This window comes from Bidens hawaiensis, unplaced genomic scaffold (genome assembly GCF_021521415.1).
Source record: "Bidens hawaiensis isolate Kalapana, Puna unplaced genomic scaffold, B.hawaiensis_p1.1 tig00022408_1, whole genome shotgun sequence".
In the NCBI taxonomy this organism is placed as follows: domain Eukaryota; kingdom Viridiplantae; phylum Streptophyta; class Magnoliopsida; order Asterales; family Asteraceae; genus Bidens; species Bidens hawaiensis.
Genome location: NW_027493495.1, coordinates 175662 through 188569, shown reverse-complemented (window position 1 = coordinate 188569; position 12908 = coordinate 175662). Strand labels below are relative to the sequence as shown.

Here is a 12908-nt window from a genome sequence, read left to right as displayed (position 1 = left end):
TACTCAAAACTATGAAATTGCTCACCAACATTCGTGTTGACAAATATTATTTTATGCATTGTTACAGGTTTTATTATTGGTTGATTGGAGTTCGAAGATGCTATCTTATTTGAGACCGTTTAGGTTATTAGAAGAATGAACAATTAAATTCTTATATTTCGTGTTATTTTGTATGACCGATGTTGTGTTACTTTTGTTGATTAAATGGAATGAATAAGTTGTTTAAATATTATCACTTTAATAATGTTTTGTGTTCTTGAGCAATTCGTTGCACCCCGACATGTTCTGCCGCCTTTGATCGAGGTGTGACATCTACCGTATGGATACATGGCTATATCTTACGAACATCGTTGGATCATGTTACGTGATTTCAAAAGGTCATTCATTACACATTATTTTATATATATATATATATATATATATATATATATATATATGAGATAATTAATGAAATGTCGATGCCACGTATTAATTATGTGAAAATTACATTGACTTTAAATGTAGCTATTTCCATCTACTAACCAAAGTTATTGATTGGTGTGATGACAAAATGTTAATAGGCGTGTTAGCGTGGGTTTCTTACTTCACATGACTGAATCACATTTGCAGGATGCTTGCTTGTTACTTCTTTATCATTTTTATTTTTGTTTCAGTTTCTTTTCTAAATTTCGGTAACGTAATTAATGTAACCGAAACCGACAAATTCACAACGATTCACTGCCGCAACGTTCAGACCAACAACACTCGGGCTTAATTTTACTGAACGAATGTTTTTTTGTTTTATTATATATATATATATACACACACATATGTATACATGCATGCATGTATAAGATAATTAATGAAATGTCGGTGCCACATATTAAGTATGTTAAAATCACCTTGGCTTTAAATGCATCTATTTCCATCCACTAACCAAAGTTATTGATTGACGTGATGGCAAAATGTTAATAGGTGTGTTAAACCATCCTCTATGTTGAGGGGCATCGAAACCCCTCCACAGTGTCACGTCAGCGCCACGTAAGTACAGGGGGGCATCGAAGCCCCAACCAATAATGTCCCGCTATGGTTAACGACCCAAAGGCGCCCACTTATATATATATGTGTGTGTGTGTGAGAGAGAGAGAGAGAGAGAGAGATGGAGAGAGTTGTTGGAGATGGGGGCACCCATTTTATTCTTCCGCGCAGATCATTGGAACGATGGGCGTACACCGTGCCCCACCACCAATGGCATCCCTTGGTGGTGTTCAGCGCCCATCGGCACCCGCCATCAACCACCAATGCGCTCCATAGAGGGTGGTCCTAGAGTGGGTTTCTTACTTCGCATGATCGAATAACAGTTGCAAGATGCTTGCTTGTCACCTGTATATCATTTTTATTTTTGTTTTGTATAATTTTTTTTCTAAATTTTGGTAACGTAATTAACGTAACTGAAACCGATTAAAGTCACGTCGATTCACTGCCGCAACGCCCAGACCGACAACACACGGGTTTTATTTTACCGAACAAATGTTTTTTTTTTGTTTTATATTTTATTTGAATTCTGCTCAGAACCCGCCTAAATTCGCATCGACACTCGGGACTGACAACACTCAAGTTTTCCAATGCTCGAGTTTTACCGATCGAATAAACAGCGTTAACAATTGTATTTTTTTATGTGAATAGGCCACTTGGCGGCACCTTAGTGGTCCACCCTTTTTTGTTCTTTTTTATTATTTATATATTTTCTTTTGTTTTTTAGTTATTTGTTTATTACTGTTATCAGTAACTAGCTGAATTCAGATCTTTTTTTTTGTTTTTTAGTTCTTCAAAGTTTTTTTTTTGTTTTTTGTTTTTTCAATGCCATCACCTTCGATACTGACCTCTATCATAGATTTTTTTTCTTCGCAACGGGTTTTGATGCTTAATTTATTTTTTTGTTTAGTTTCACTGTCGTAAACAAAGACCGGCCAAATTCGTGTATGTGAACCACCATAACGCACGGTTTTTTATCTGCCCGGCGCAACGCGCCGATGTAGTACCTAGTTACTTATTATAAGATTATCCTAAAGTCATCACTACGTGAGCTTCAGTTCAATAAGCAATCTATTCTATAACATGCAAATGAGTACAAAATATATATTTGTCAACAACACATGTTGAGTGAGTATATCACCAGTTTTGATAAAACAAAAATGGTAATATATAATGATATAAATTAATGAATAAAAATAGACAAAACTGTTATTTGTGAGTATAAATAATAAAATCGTTAAGCAAGTAATGAGATGTCGGTGAAACCATTGCCAATGCGATCGGGTCATTCACACCCCAACCGACGACGGAAATGTCGGGGCGTAACTGATTGCTCACAGCTTTTCAAAGGTTACTATCAAGCAATAATATAAGTTTCGATATCTATTAAATAAATTTCCAAATAACAAACATCCATACAAAATCCAAATACACAAGTATATATATCAATCAATAACAATATATCTTATTACTAAATAATAAAATATCAAAAATTTATCGTATTAAAAGATAAATTTAGAAATTCATTATATACTATTACAATAATAAATAAATTAGTATACTTTCATATTAACTATTCCCGAACTATATTTTTTATCATAAAATAGTAACATCAGACATCATTAATTAAATTGAGAAGCAAGTCTCTCATTCGTGTGTATTAACTTCGTAAATAATTTAATACAAGGGTATGGCTAATAAACAAAAATTCTTATATTTAATTAAATAAAATTCTTATGGATATTATATTTTTGTATTAAAATTTAAAACTTTATATTTTACTTACGATAGTCAACAAAATGAAAATTAGTTTTTGACACAAATGAAGTTAGGTGAAGTAGAAGGGTGCTTTGATATTAACTTGTAGAAAATGATCGGCTTAAAAGGTGTAAAATACAAGGCTCTTTACCATTTAACACTTAATAATTAACAAATATTATAAATAATTGATATATAACTAATAAGTGTATTGATATGGATGATTTCTAAACATGGTTAGTCTTTTCTAATAAGTGTATTGATATGGATGATTTCTAAACAGGTTGCTTCGGCCGGTTTTGAGGTTTTAACGGTTTAGTAGGCGTGTTCATGATTCGGTTTAGAAAAACTGAAACCACCCAACCAATCCTTGGTTTGGTTTTGTGGTCGTCTTTTAAGTTTGCTCGATTGGCATAAAAATTTCAAACTATACTTAATGGTTTGGTTTGTGATTTCGACCAAAAACCTGCCATAAAAGCCAAGCTAGACTATGTGAATTGGACAACAGTTCAAAAATCATAACATGAAGAAAATAAGGACACTAGTTTAAAAAGCATAACATGAATGTGTTTGACCCGTGTAACCCTGCATCTACTTTTAGGTCAAACAATTAATAAAAGTTTGATTTGATTCTCATAACTTTTAACATTTTAACAATTTGATTTTGGTTTACAATGATAAAGGTTATTATTAACGGTTTTATCTAAAACCGGCAAAATCCAACCGTAGGCGGTTGGCGTTGAAACAAATTTCCTATAATATTACTCAGCATAATGCCTGAATTTTATAAATGATAAGCATGGTTTTATCAATATTATACATATGCATAAGTGAATTAACTTTTACATGAAAACTATAAATAATAGATGTTAAATGGCCGCGTCTATTTACACGGTATGCTTTAAGTTTCAAACGGTAAACAAAAATGTCTGTTAAACTCGGCTTGTATAAACTTCCAACTAGTCAAACCAACTTGCTTTGATTTGGATTGTTAAGTCTATTTCAACGCTCTACAAACACCTTGTATCAATCATGTTCCTCGTATTTAAAGAACCCATGAACCGCACACTTTTTTACATGGGGTAACGAAAATCCTTTAATTAGTTACAACATAATTTTTTTATAAACTTGAATCAACTATTATTTTCTACCCATAATTTTCCTATCTTTTACTGTTTGAGGTTTATAAATATACCATGTTTTTAAAAAGCAATGAGTGTTAAGATGCAACATCTACAAACAGAGTTGCAAAAGTATAACTGGTTGCATTAATGAATAGCTGAAATTGTTAGGTTAGAAAGATGTGACATGAAAGAGTCGTGATCATGATAGCATAGGTTAGGTGTCCCATGTTAAAACGTGTTTAATGCTACTACCATATACCATCATCCCCTTGACTCCAACTCAACACTCCTTTCCGACCATCTTATTTAATGATTAGTCCTATCTTCTTCTTAATAACACACTAGTCTATCTTATTTTTTCTTTCAAATTAAACACATGTTAAGGGTGGCCGGCGTCATCCTTAACATCCCTAACTTTACGAATGATCTCTTTCTTCCGCATCAACGTCATATTATTTTTTCATATACCATAGAATTAATCGTTATCTTTTATATTCTTAACAGCACTTAATTTTATAGGTTGTACAATGATATGAAATACTTGTATATAAATAATATGTATATTGGTTTCATCGACAATCATACGGCGCCCATCACCCTTATCGTCTCGTTTCCACATGCACATTCACCTCTCTAGGCATGTTAAATGCTCAAATATTATTTTTGTAACTTGATGGTGACAAATTTACAATGCATTTTCTTGATTTATTGGCATTATTTTTGTTTAATAATTACATGGACCACAATTTTTATTGAGCAAGATTTTAGGGGGGGGGGGAGGGTTTAAATGGGATTTAATTCCATTATAATATTATTAGCATAAATAAATACCACTTTAATCTTTGATATTCTCCAACATTTAATGACACATTAATCGGGGGCGTGGAACACATGAGGGTGTGGTACTAGAGGCACGGGCACTGTAAAAACGAGGGCGTCACCCCTTGACATGGGGCTGCAACACATTTAATCTTACTAACACCGTAAAAACCATAAAATCTTTTTAAATGCGTGATACTATAGGCGTAAATAATCTTTGCAACTTTTTGTTATTTCAGTTTAACTTACTAACACCATAAAAAGATGTGTAACCTCAAATGGTATATAAAACATGTGAAGAAAAAAATATAATACATGTAATATTATAATGTCTTTAATTAGTTTACAATTACAATATTGTGTATTTTTTATATAAAAAAAATTAATGATAATATGTAAAAGAAGTAAAACATTACAAAAATTAATAAAAAATTAAGATAACAGCTCGAGCTTTTTACGAGTCGAGCTCAAGCCCGACTTTTTAAATCGCCAAATTAAACAACTTAAGCCGGTCTGGTTTGTAAACTCAACTTGGTTCACTCCTTAACTGACTTGTTAGCTCACTCATTTATCTTAATGAGCTGGAAAGTTAAACTCCAACTAGCTCGTAAATGTTTTAATTCAATTTTTGTGATGTCTTATTTCTACGCACAATGCATCTTTCATAAACTACATATTATAATGCTATTTTCTCTTTCTTCACAATTCTTTTAAAGATCGGAGACAATTCATAATGTTTAAAATTTAGGATTAGATTAAATGAGTCGAACGATGAACTACAAATAGTAACGGACCAAGTAAATTTTCTCACAATGGCTTGAAAAGTTTTTGGTCGTTCTCATTTGTATACAATAAAAATTTCGATTCGGGTTGAATCAAATCGTTATATAATTTTTTATTGGTTCGGTTTGACCATCCTGATCGGGTCGAATCTGTCATATAAAAAGATAACCAAACAATATAACAAATAATCAATATATTTAAAGCTGTTAACAAAATAACAAATAATCAATATATTTAAAGTTGTTATCTAATGAGTTTTCAATTTTTAAAATCTAACCATTATACTATCTACTTTAACATTAATAAACAAGTCATTCTCAATATAACAAATACAACCATCGCTTAATTTTCATCACTCATTTGATTTTGCAAATCGGACTTCACGTACTTCATAGCTGAAAAACATCTTCCAACGCTTGTGGCTGTAATGGTAATACGAGAGCTAACTTTAATAAATGATATATCAATGCAAATGAAAACATCTTCCAACACTTGTGGCTATAATGGTAATACGAGAGCTAACTTTAATAAATGATATATCAATGCAAATGAATGGTGTTTCTTTATTTGATCGATTAATTAAACAAGTCTTGCTAAACCATTCAAGTGTTTAAATCATTCATCTCCTTTCAAATTTATCAATGTACCTTACGAATTCAACCGGTACATCTTGACTATTCTTAATTTTTTTGGAATAGACGTGAAAGATTGAACGGTCGATGGTGAGTTGTTAGGTTTACCGCGTCAAAAAATCAAACAAAAAAATCAACACAGAAAAGAATTGGACTAGGTTTTGGGCTAAAATTTGGACAAGATTTTGGGCTTGGGCTTAAAAAGGCTGGTTTTGGACTGTTATTTAATAATAACCAGGGAACAAACACATACACAAACTCCACTTCACACGTTCAGGAAATACATAACCAAAAAACACCCAAAACCTGCATAGTGATCCCGTAACCTACTCTTAACAAAGAACTTCTAATCACTCTAATTATATCCGTAAGGGAAACAAGCCCTTCGAGCAGCCCGTTACGGTCCACAACCCAAACTCGATGAACATGGTTCGCCACCAACTTATTCACCACCTCACCTAGTCGTGATTCACAGTGGAAAGTCACAAGCTCCCTAGGGCTCGATCCCGCCATATTAGCCGACACGGACAGCAAGCCCTTTGTGAAGTCCATGACACTTCCCGGCAAAAATGACTGCAGTTGAGAAACCGGGCACCCTCTCAAATCTGTAGCCGAAAATGTACCAATTACCTTTCTTCCTTTTCCCTACAAAAATGCAAAACCCGAGGAACCGTTACTTACTACAGGGGTGTGCATCAAACTGAAAAAACTTATCAGTATCACAATAAACCCAACCGAAAATACCAAACCCTAACAAAAACCAACGGTTTGGTTTTAATGTTTTCGACAAAACTAAGTTTTCAGTTCGGTTTCGGTTTAGCATGTAATCATACCCGAAAACTGAACATATCCAAATTCATAGAATTTCATTGTTATTTGAAATTTTAAGTAACTTCGTAGTAACCCAATATTTTAGCGCAATGAGATAATCAATTAGTTACTAACCGAAAATGTAACAATGAAGAACTGAATCAAAATAGAAAAAGTTGAAACCAATAAAAACCAAACTGAATGGTTTTAAAACGCAAAAACCGAATTTTAATTTTTGGTCCGGTTTGTGCCCAAAGTCGACCCAACGCGTTAAGGAATAACAAGCGGGTATTTAGAGTGTCCGGCTTACGTTTACGAGTTGTGTTTGATCTTCTGTAGCGGGATTTGTAGATTCAACTATAGGGACAGCGTAAGGGCACCGGCTCTCATTGACTTGATGGCATCTATGACTTTGGTGTGATTGGTGACTCCAAATACGGGTTCTACTAATACAGACAGATCATGCACGCTTCGGTTGAATACATGTTTGAGTTCGGGCTCATGTCCTTTAAGGAACTTGATGAGGTCCATTTGTGTGAGCATTCGGTACGTTGAGGCGGACTCCACGAGCTCCACTCCAGCTAGGTTCTCCATGTTGCTATCCAGTGGCACTAGTGCACGATGGATTCCTTTGCTAAACACTTCCATACAGTCGAGAAGGCTGCACCATTACAGCAAAATAGCCAATTTCTACAATTCTACTCATTTAACTTGAAAAAAATGCTGAGTAATCGTCAGTGGCGAATCTTGGACTAAGACACCGGGGGCGGACTCAAAATGTATACAAAATTTCACAAACAAAGGGGGCAGACTTAAATTTTTGGCCGAAAACGGCTAAATTTACATTGCGTATAGAAAATTTTGGGAGAAAACGGCTAAATTTTACATCACGTATAAAAAAATTCGGGCGGAAGCGGCTAAATTTTACACTACGTATATAAAATTTCGGTCGAAAACGGCTAAATTTACACTCAGTATAAAAAATTTTGGACGAAAACTGGTAAATTTACACTACCACGTAAAAAAACAGGGGCGGGCCACCCCTGGCCCTAAGAATGCTTCGCCATTGGGAATCGTTAACTTAGGCCGTCCGTAGTGGGAATACAAATAATATATGTATATTATTTTAAAAACATTTTTTAAATAATTAAAGGAGCAACATGCCTGGTGCTAGGATTAAGTGTCCAAAGGCTAAGGCTTTCAAGACAATGACCGATAACCGACGAAACCGGAACCGACATCCTGTGCTCCATATTATCCAACTCTTCAACACCACCACCACCACCATTCCCCAGCAATATGTGACAATATATCCAACATGGTCACCATCCCTATATAATGTTTCCTAACAACACCCGTGTGTTTATCCGACTCCAATATCATTGACCCACCGGCCCCAATCCAATGTCCCGGTGGTGCAGCCACAGGCACAGCCACCACCTGGTTAGCCACCAGTGCGTTCAAGGTGTGGGCCAGGGTGGCCGTGTACGGAACCTCCACTAGCCTCCTGTTTTCGGCTACTAGTTCTTTAACCTTTTTGTCCTTTAACCGTTGTGGCTTGTGTGTGGTCGCTCTTCGGACCCATTATTGATGTTTGCATATTTTGTGTAGGGACTATAATTAGTATGGTGTAATGTGTATGAGTAAGTGAGTAACGTTGTTTTGTGTTAAATGAGAAGGTGGTGGAAGAGGATGACTATGTTAACGTGTATTGGTTGTGTGACACGTGGTTTGATAGTTATCTAAAGTGAGCCATTGTTGGGCCGACTTATATTCTTTTAATATTTTATAATTTTGGGCCATCATGGTCCATGGTTTTGGTTCGACACGCGTCGAAAACTCGAAATGTTTAACATTGTTGATAAAAATATATAAAAACTAAATGTTTTAGCTTTTACTTTTACACACCGTTAAAGAAAATCCCTTCATCATTTTGTTATTCTTTGTTTTAAGAGAACAATATGTGTATTCTAATTTATTTAAATAAATTGACATAAGACTGAAACGGTAGTTGTTGATGATTTGATGGCCAGCCAATCCCATTTTTATGGAAAAAAAGAAGAAGCTCTCTCTGTTGAATGAACCGTTTATAAATGCAAGTCAAGTAGAAAACAAATTATATAGTATATAAAATTTCATGTTTATTTTCAGTTTTTTTAGGATGCATTCCCTAATCATACTTCTATGTACATACTCTTTGTCTATCATAAGACTGAAACCCTTATGACATGAATATAAACTCATTTATTCGACACATGCATATCGTGTTTATATTAATGACACTCTACAAATACATATACCTTGTAAACACATGAATGTGATACACTTAACGCAAATAATTATTAAAATTGGTAAGTAACAAATAAATAGTTTACAAAAATACATACTTGATGGACGGATCATAGTTGAAACTTGAAACATAGTGTAAGTATCAATTAGTGTATTTAAACAAAACCTCGATCAAACTTTCTTCCTTCTAGAGAAGAGACAAAATAATATTATTATTAGTGTATTTAATAAAAGCATAGACTGATAGAAGAGACAAAATAGTTATACTTATAATTTTTAAATAATTACCATCACCAGTCAACACCAACCCAAAGACAAAAAAAAAAAACCATAAATAAAACCGAATGTTTGACTCCGTTGTTAGCCAAAGATTATTAACAACTTATTAACTTAACAGTTGACAGGAAAAACAGCACGTAACTTCATTTCATTACAAGGGTATCAGTTTCGTTTTCCAGTGGAGCTCTTGTTAAAGAACAAATTTCGGGTTTTGGACTTATGGATTTACGCTCCTTGTGTTGCAGAAGCGGCTCTTATCGGTATGTAACACGAAAAAGATAACAAGCTATCTCTAAAATGATATAATATTGAATGCATATAAAACATTACGATTTGGCAAGTATGGTTAAATCTTCAAAACTGTAAACACAGTTAAATACTGAAATTAAAGACATGTATAAATGTTAAATGATTTACACGTGTTACACTAAAATATGGGTGGTTTGAGAATAGCTATGGTTCTTGTGATTGATTGTGGCTAGTTTATAGACTTTTATCGTTATAATTCTTATTACTGAACTACACAGGAAAGTGAAGGACACATGGAGGATGTTCTCATTAAAGGAATTACAGTCTGCTACAAACAATTTCAATTACGATAACAAGCTTAGCGAAGGCGGATCTCGCAGTGTTTACTGGGGTCAACTATGGAATGGATCTCAAGTAATTAAAAACATCACTTATTTACTATTTACAATGTCGCACGTTTGCCTTCTGTCTTGATGTAAACACTATATTTTATATCATAGAAGATTTATGTCCTACCATTACTATATATGTGTCGGGCTTGTTGAGTAACGGGTCAAGTCAGGTTCTAATTTGATAAGTGTGTATATTTAGATTGCGGTAAAAAGGTTGCATGTTTGGAGCGAGGAAGCAGAACGGGAGTTTGTTGTCGAGGTTGAAATACTTGCACGCGTTAGTCACAAGAATTTGCTCAACATGCGAGGCTATTGTGCAGAAGGACAGGAACGGTTGATCGTGTATGATTACATGCCTAATTATAGTTTACATTCTCACCTTCATGGTCAACACTCTTCTGAAAACCTTCTTGATTGGCCACGAAGAATGAGTATTGCAATCTAATCTGCAGAAGGAATCGAGTAAGTCTTTCAAGAATATTGACACCCAATTGGATTTCAATGTGCGAGTGTGCATGGGTCGGTTTTGGACTCAATGGGTTCGTTTTGGTTTTTTCGGTTTTACCATTTAGGCTTGAAACTTTTGGGCCGGAAAAAATGGCACAAAATAACGAACTTGAGCAAGAAATTTTGGGCCTAAAGTTTTTTGTTAATTATTAAGTTAAATGGTTATTACATATAACATTTGGGCTACACCATTTTTTATATTTTTTTTATAAATCACTTAACATTCAAAAATATAATTTATAATACATAACTTCAATAACAAGAGTCTGGTTTGTTACGGTTTTTACGGTTTCGATTCGGTTATAAAAGGTCAGTTCGGTTTTAACAGCTTTCGGTACATGCAAAACTGAAACCGAACTGGAAAATTAGTTTTTGGAAAAACATAGAACCAAATCATCGGTTTCGGGTTGGGTTCATTGATATTGGTTCAGTTGTGTCGGTTAATTATTTCTGTTTCATGCACCTTTGCCACCATAGATGAATCTTGACTTAAGTTCATTACATTATCCACAGATATCTTCATCATCATGCAACACCAAACATAATGCATAGAGATATTAAAGCTAGCAATGTTTTACTTGAGGCGGATTTCAAAGCCCGAGTGGCTATTTCTGGGTTTCACAAGCTAATACCAGACGGTGCAACCCATGTAACCACACGGGTCAAAGGGACAATCGGATACTTAGCCCCAGAATACGCCATGTTAGGTAAGGCGTCAAGAAGCGGTGATGTTTACAGCTTTGGTGTTTTGTTACTAGAGCTTGTTAGTGGCAAGAAGCCCATTGAAATGATCACATAATGGGCCCTACCATTAGTTTGTGAAAAGAAGTTTAGTGAAATTGCTGATCCAAAGTTGAAAGGAGAGTATATAGAAGAAGAGCTGAAACGGGTTGTTTTTATCGGGCTCATATGTGCACATAATAAGCCCGATAAAAGACCAACGATGATTGAAGTGGTTGAGTTGCTAAAGGGAGAATTGAAGGAAAGATTTGCTGATATTGAAAACGATGAGATGTTTAAAACGGGTCGGGCTGCAGATGACAGTTCGGGTTTTATTCCGGAAGAGAGAACAAATATGAAAAATCAAGAAAGCAACATAATATTGTAAATTGTTTCAGGCATTTGTTTGCCAATTATTCTGCATGATTTGGTGTTTGTGTATTGGTGAAATGAAAATAAATTTGTATGTTTGGGTGTATACAAGAGTCCTCTAAAGTCCTGCCTATTGCATGCAACTGTCAGTTGTTGACCTTATTATCGTTGGTTCAGTTAAAATGTTTCGAATAATATGATTATGACTGACAAAACGGGTTGTTCGGGTTGGTGTCGGGTTAGATCGACTTTGGGTTTAATAGAGTTCTGGTCAAAATTGACCAATTTGAAAAGCCATCACTTTGGTTCATGTCAACATAAGTCCAGACTAAAAATTAGCTTGTGTTGAAATGTGACTTCTAAAAAGAACATTGCTGTCCGAGAATTGCTAAAATCTTTTAGGGTGAAGGCGAAATTTTTTTTATGCCTTAAATGAAAGGGGTATTTTGTTGGGTTTAAACAATTTATTTTTTAAATGAGTTTACCTGATTATAATTTGGGTTGTGTAAAAAACTTTGTATAAAAATAGGGTTAAAAACTTAAAACGTCTCAAGTGAGAATAAAACCCACAAAATTTTGTTTGAAAGTCATAACCATTTGCCACTAAACCATGTCAGTGGTTGTATAATTAAGCTTAAACATTAAATATGAACATTGTTTATCATAAAAAATATATAATTTTTTTTTTTGAAAAAAAACCCGGGCCTAGCGAGGTGTAGGGTCGGGGTCTTTTGACCACTCGGGCCTCCCTGAAAAATGAAAAAAAGAAACAAATAGGTTGACCGACTACGTTTATTTTTATATAGGGTATTAGCAGCCGAGAACCTTGCATAAGAGGATAGGTCATGACGATGGCATGTGGTACCGACGTGTGGCGGTGACATGGCAGTGCCTTTATCATCACCTTGAACCAGTAGGCCTATCAAATAGGTCGAGCAGATTCAGATTTAGGGCCATACAGGTTCAATCAAATGGGTTTGGGTCGTACCAGGTTTTAAGCAAAATTTTTTCGAGTCCAATGAAAAAGTTATAAGCAAAATGAATTCGAGTTAATCCAGTATGGTAAATGTATCAATTTGATTGGGGTCAAAAAAGATTCGCCAAATTGGAATTGGGACAAAATGTGCCGTTTAAAAAAAACTACACATTTACCCACACCA

The 12908-nt window shown here is 34.5% G+C and overlaps 2 pseudogenes across 1 annotated transcript; one reads left to right on the top strand and one right to left on the bottom strand.

Moving 5' to 3' along the window:
* Nucleotides 1-6303: 6303 nt before the first annotated feature.
* Nucleotides 6304-8540, bottom strand: LOC143565550 (SNF1-related protein kinase regulatory subunit gamma-like PV42a; annotated as a pseudogene). The gene is made up of 3 exons (XR_013141090.1): nt 8105-8540; nt 7251-7601; nt 6304-6775 (listed from the first exon to the last, which is right to left on the bottom strand). The product of XR_013141090.1 is annotated as an SNF1-related protein kinase regulatory subunit gamma-like PV42a (transcript).
* A 1298-nt stretch (nt 8541-9838) lies between these two features.
* On the top strand, nt 9839-11832 carry LOC143565549 (PTI1-like tyrosine-protein kinase At3g15890; annotated as a pseudogene).
* Nucleotides 11833-12908: the final 1076 nt, after the last annotated feature.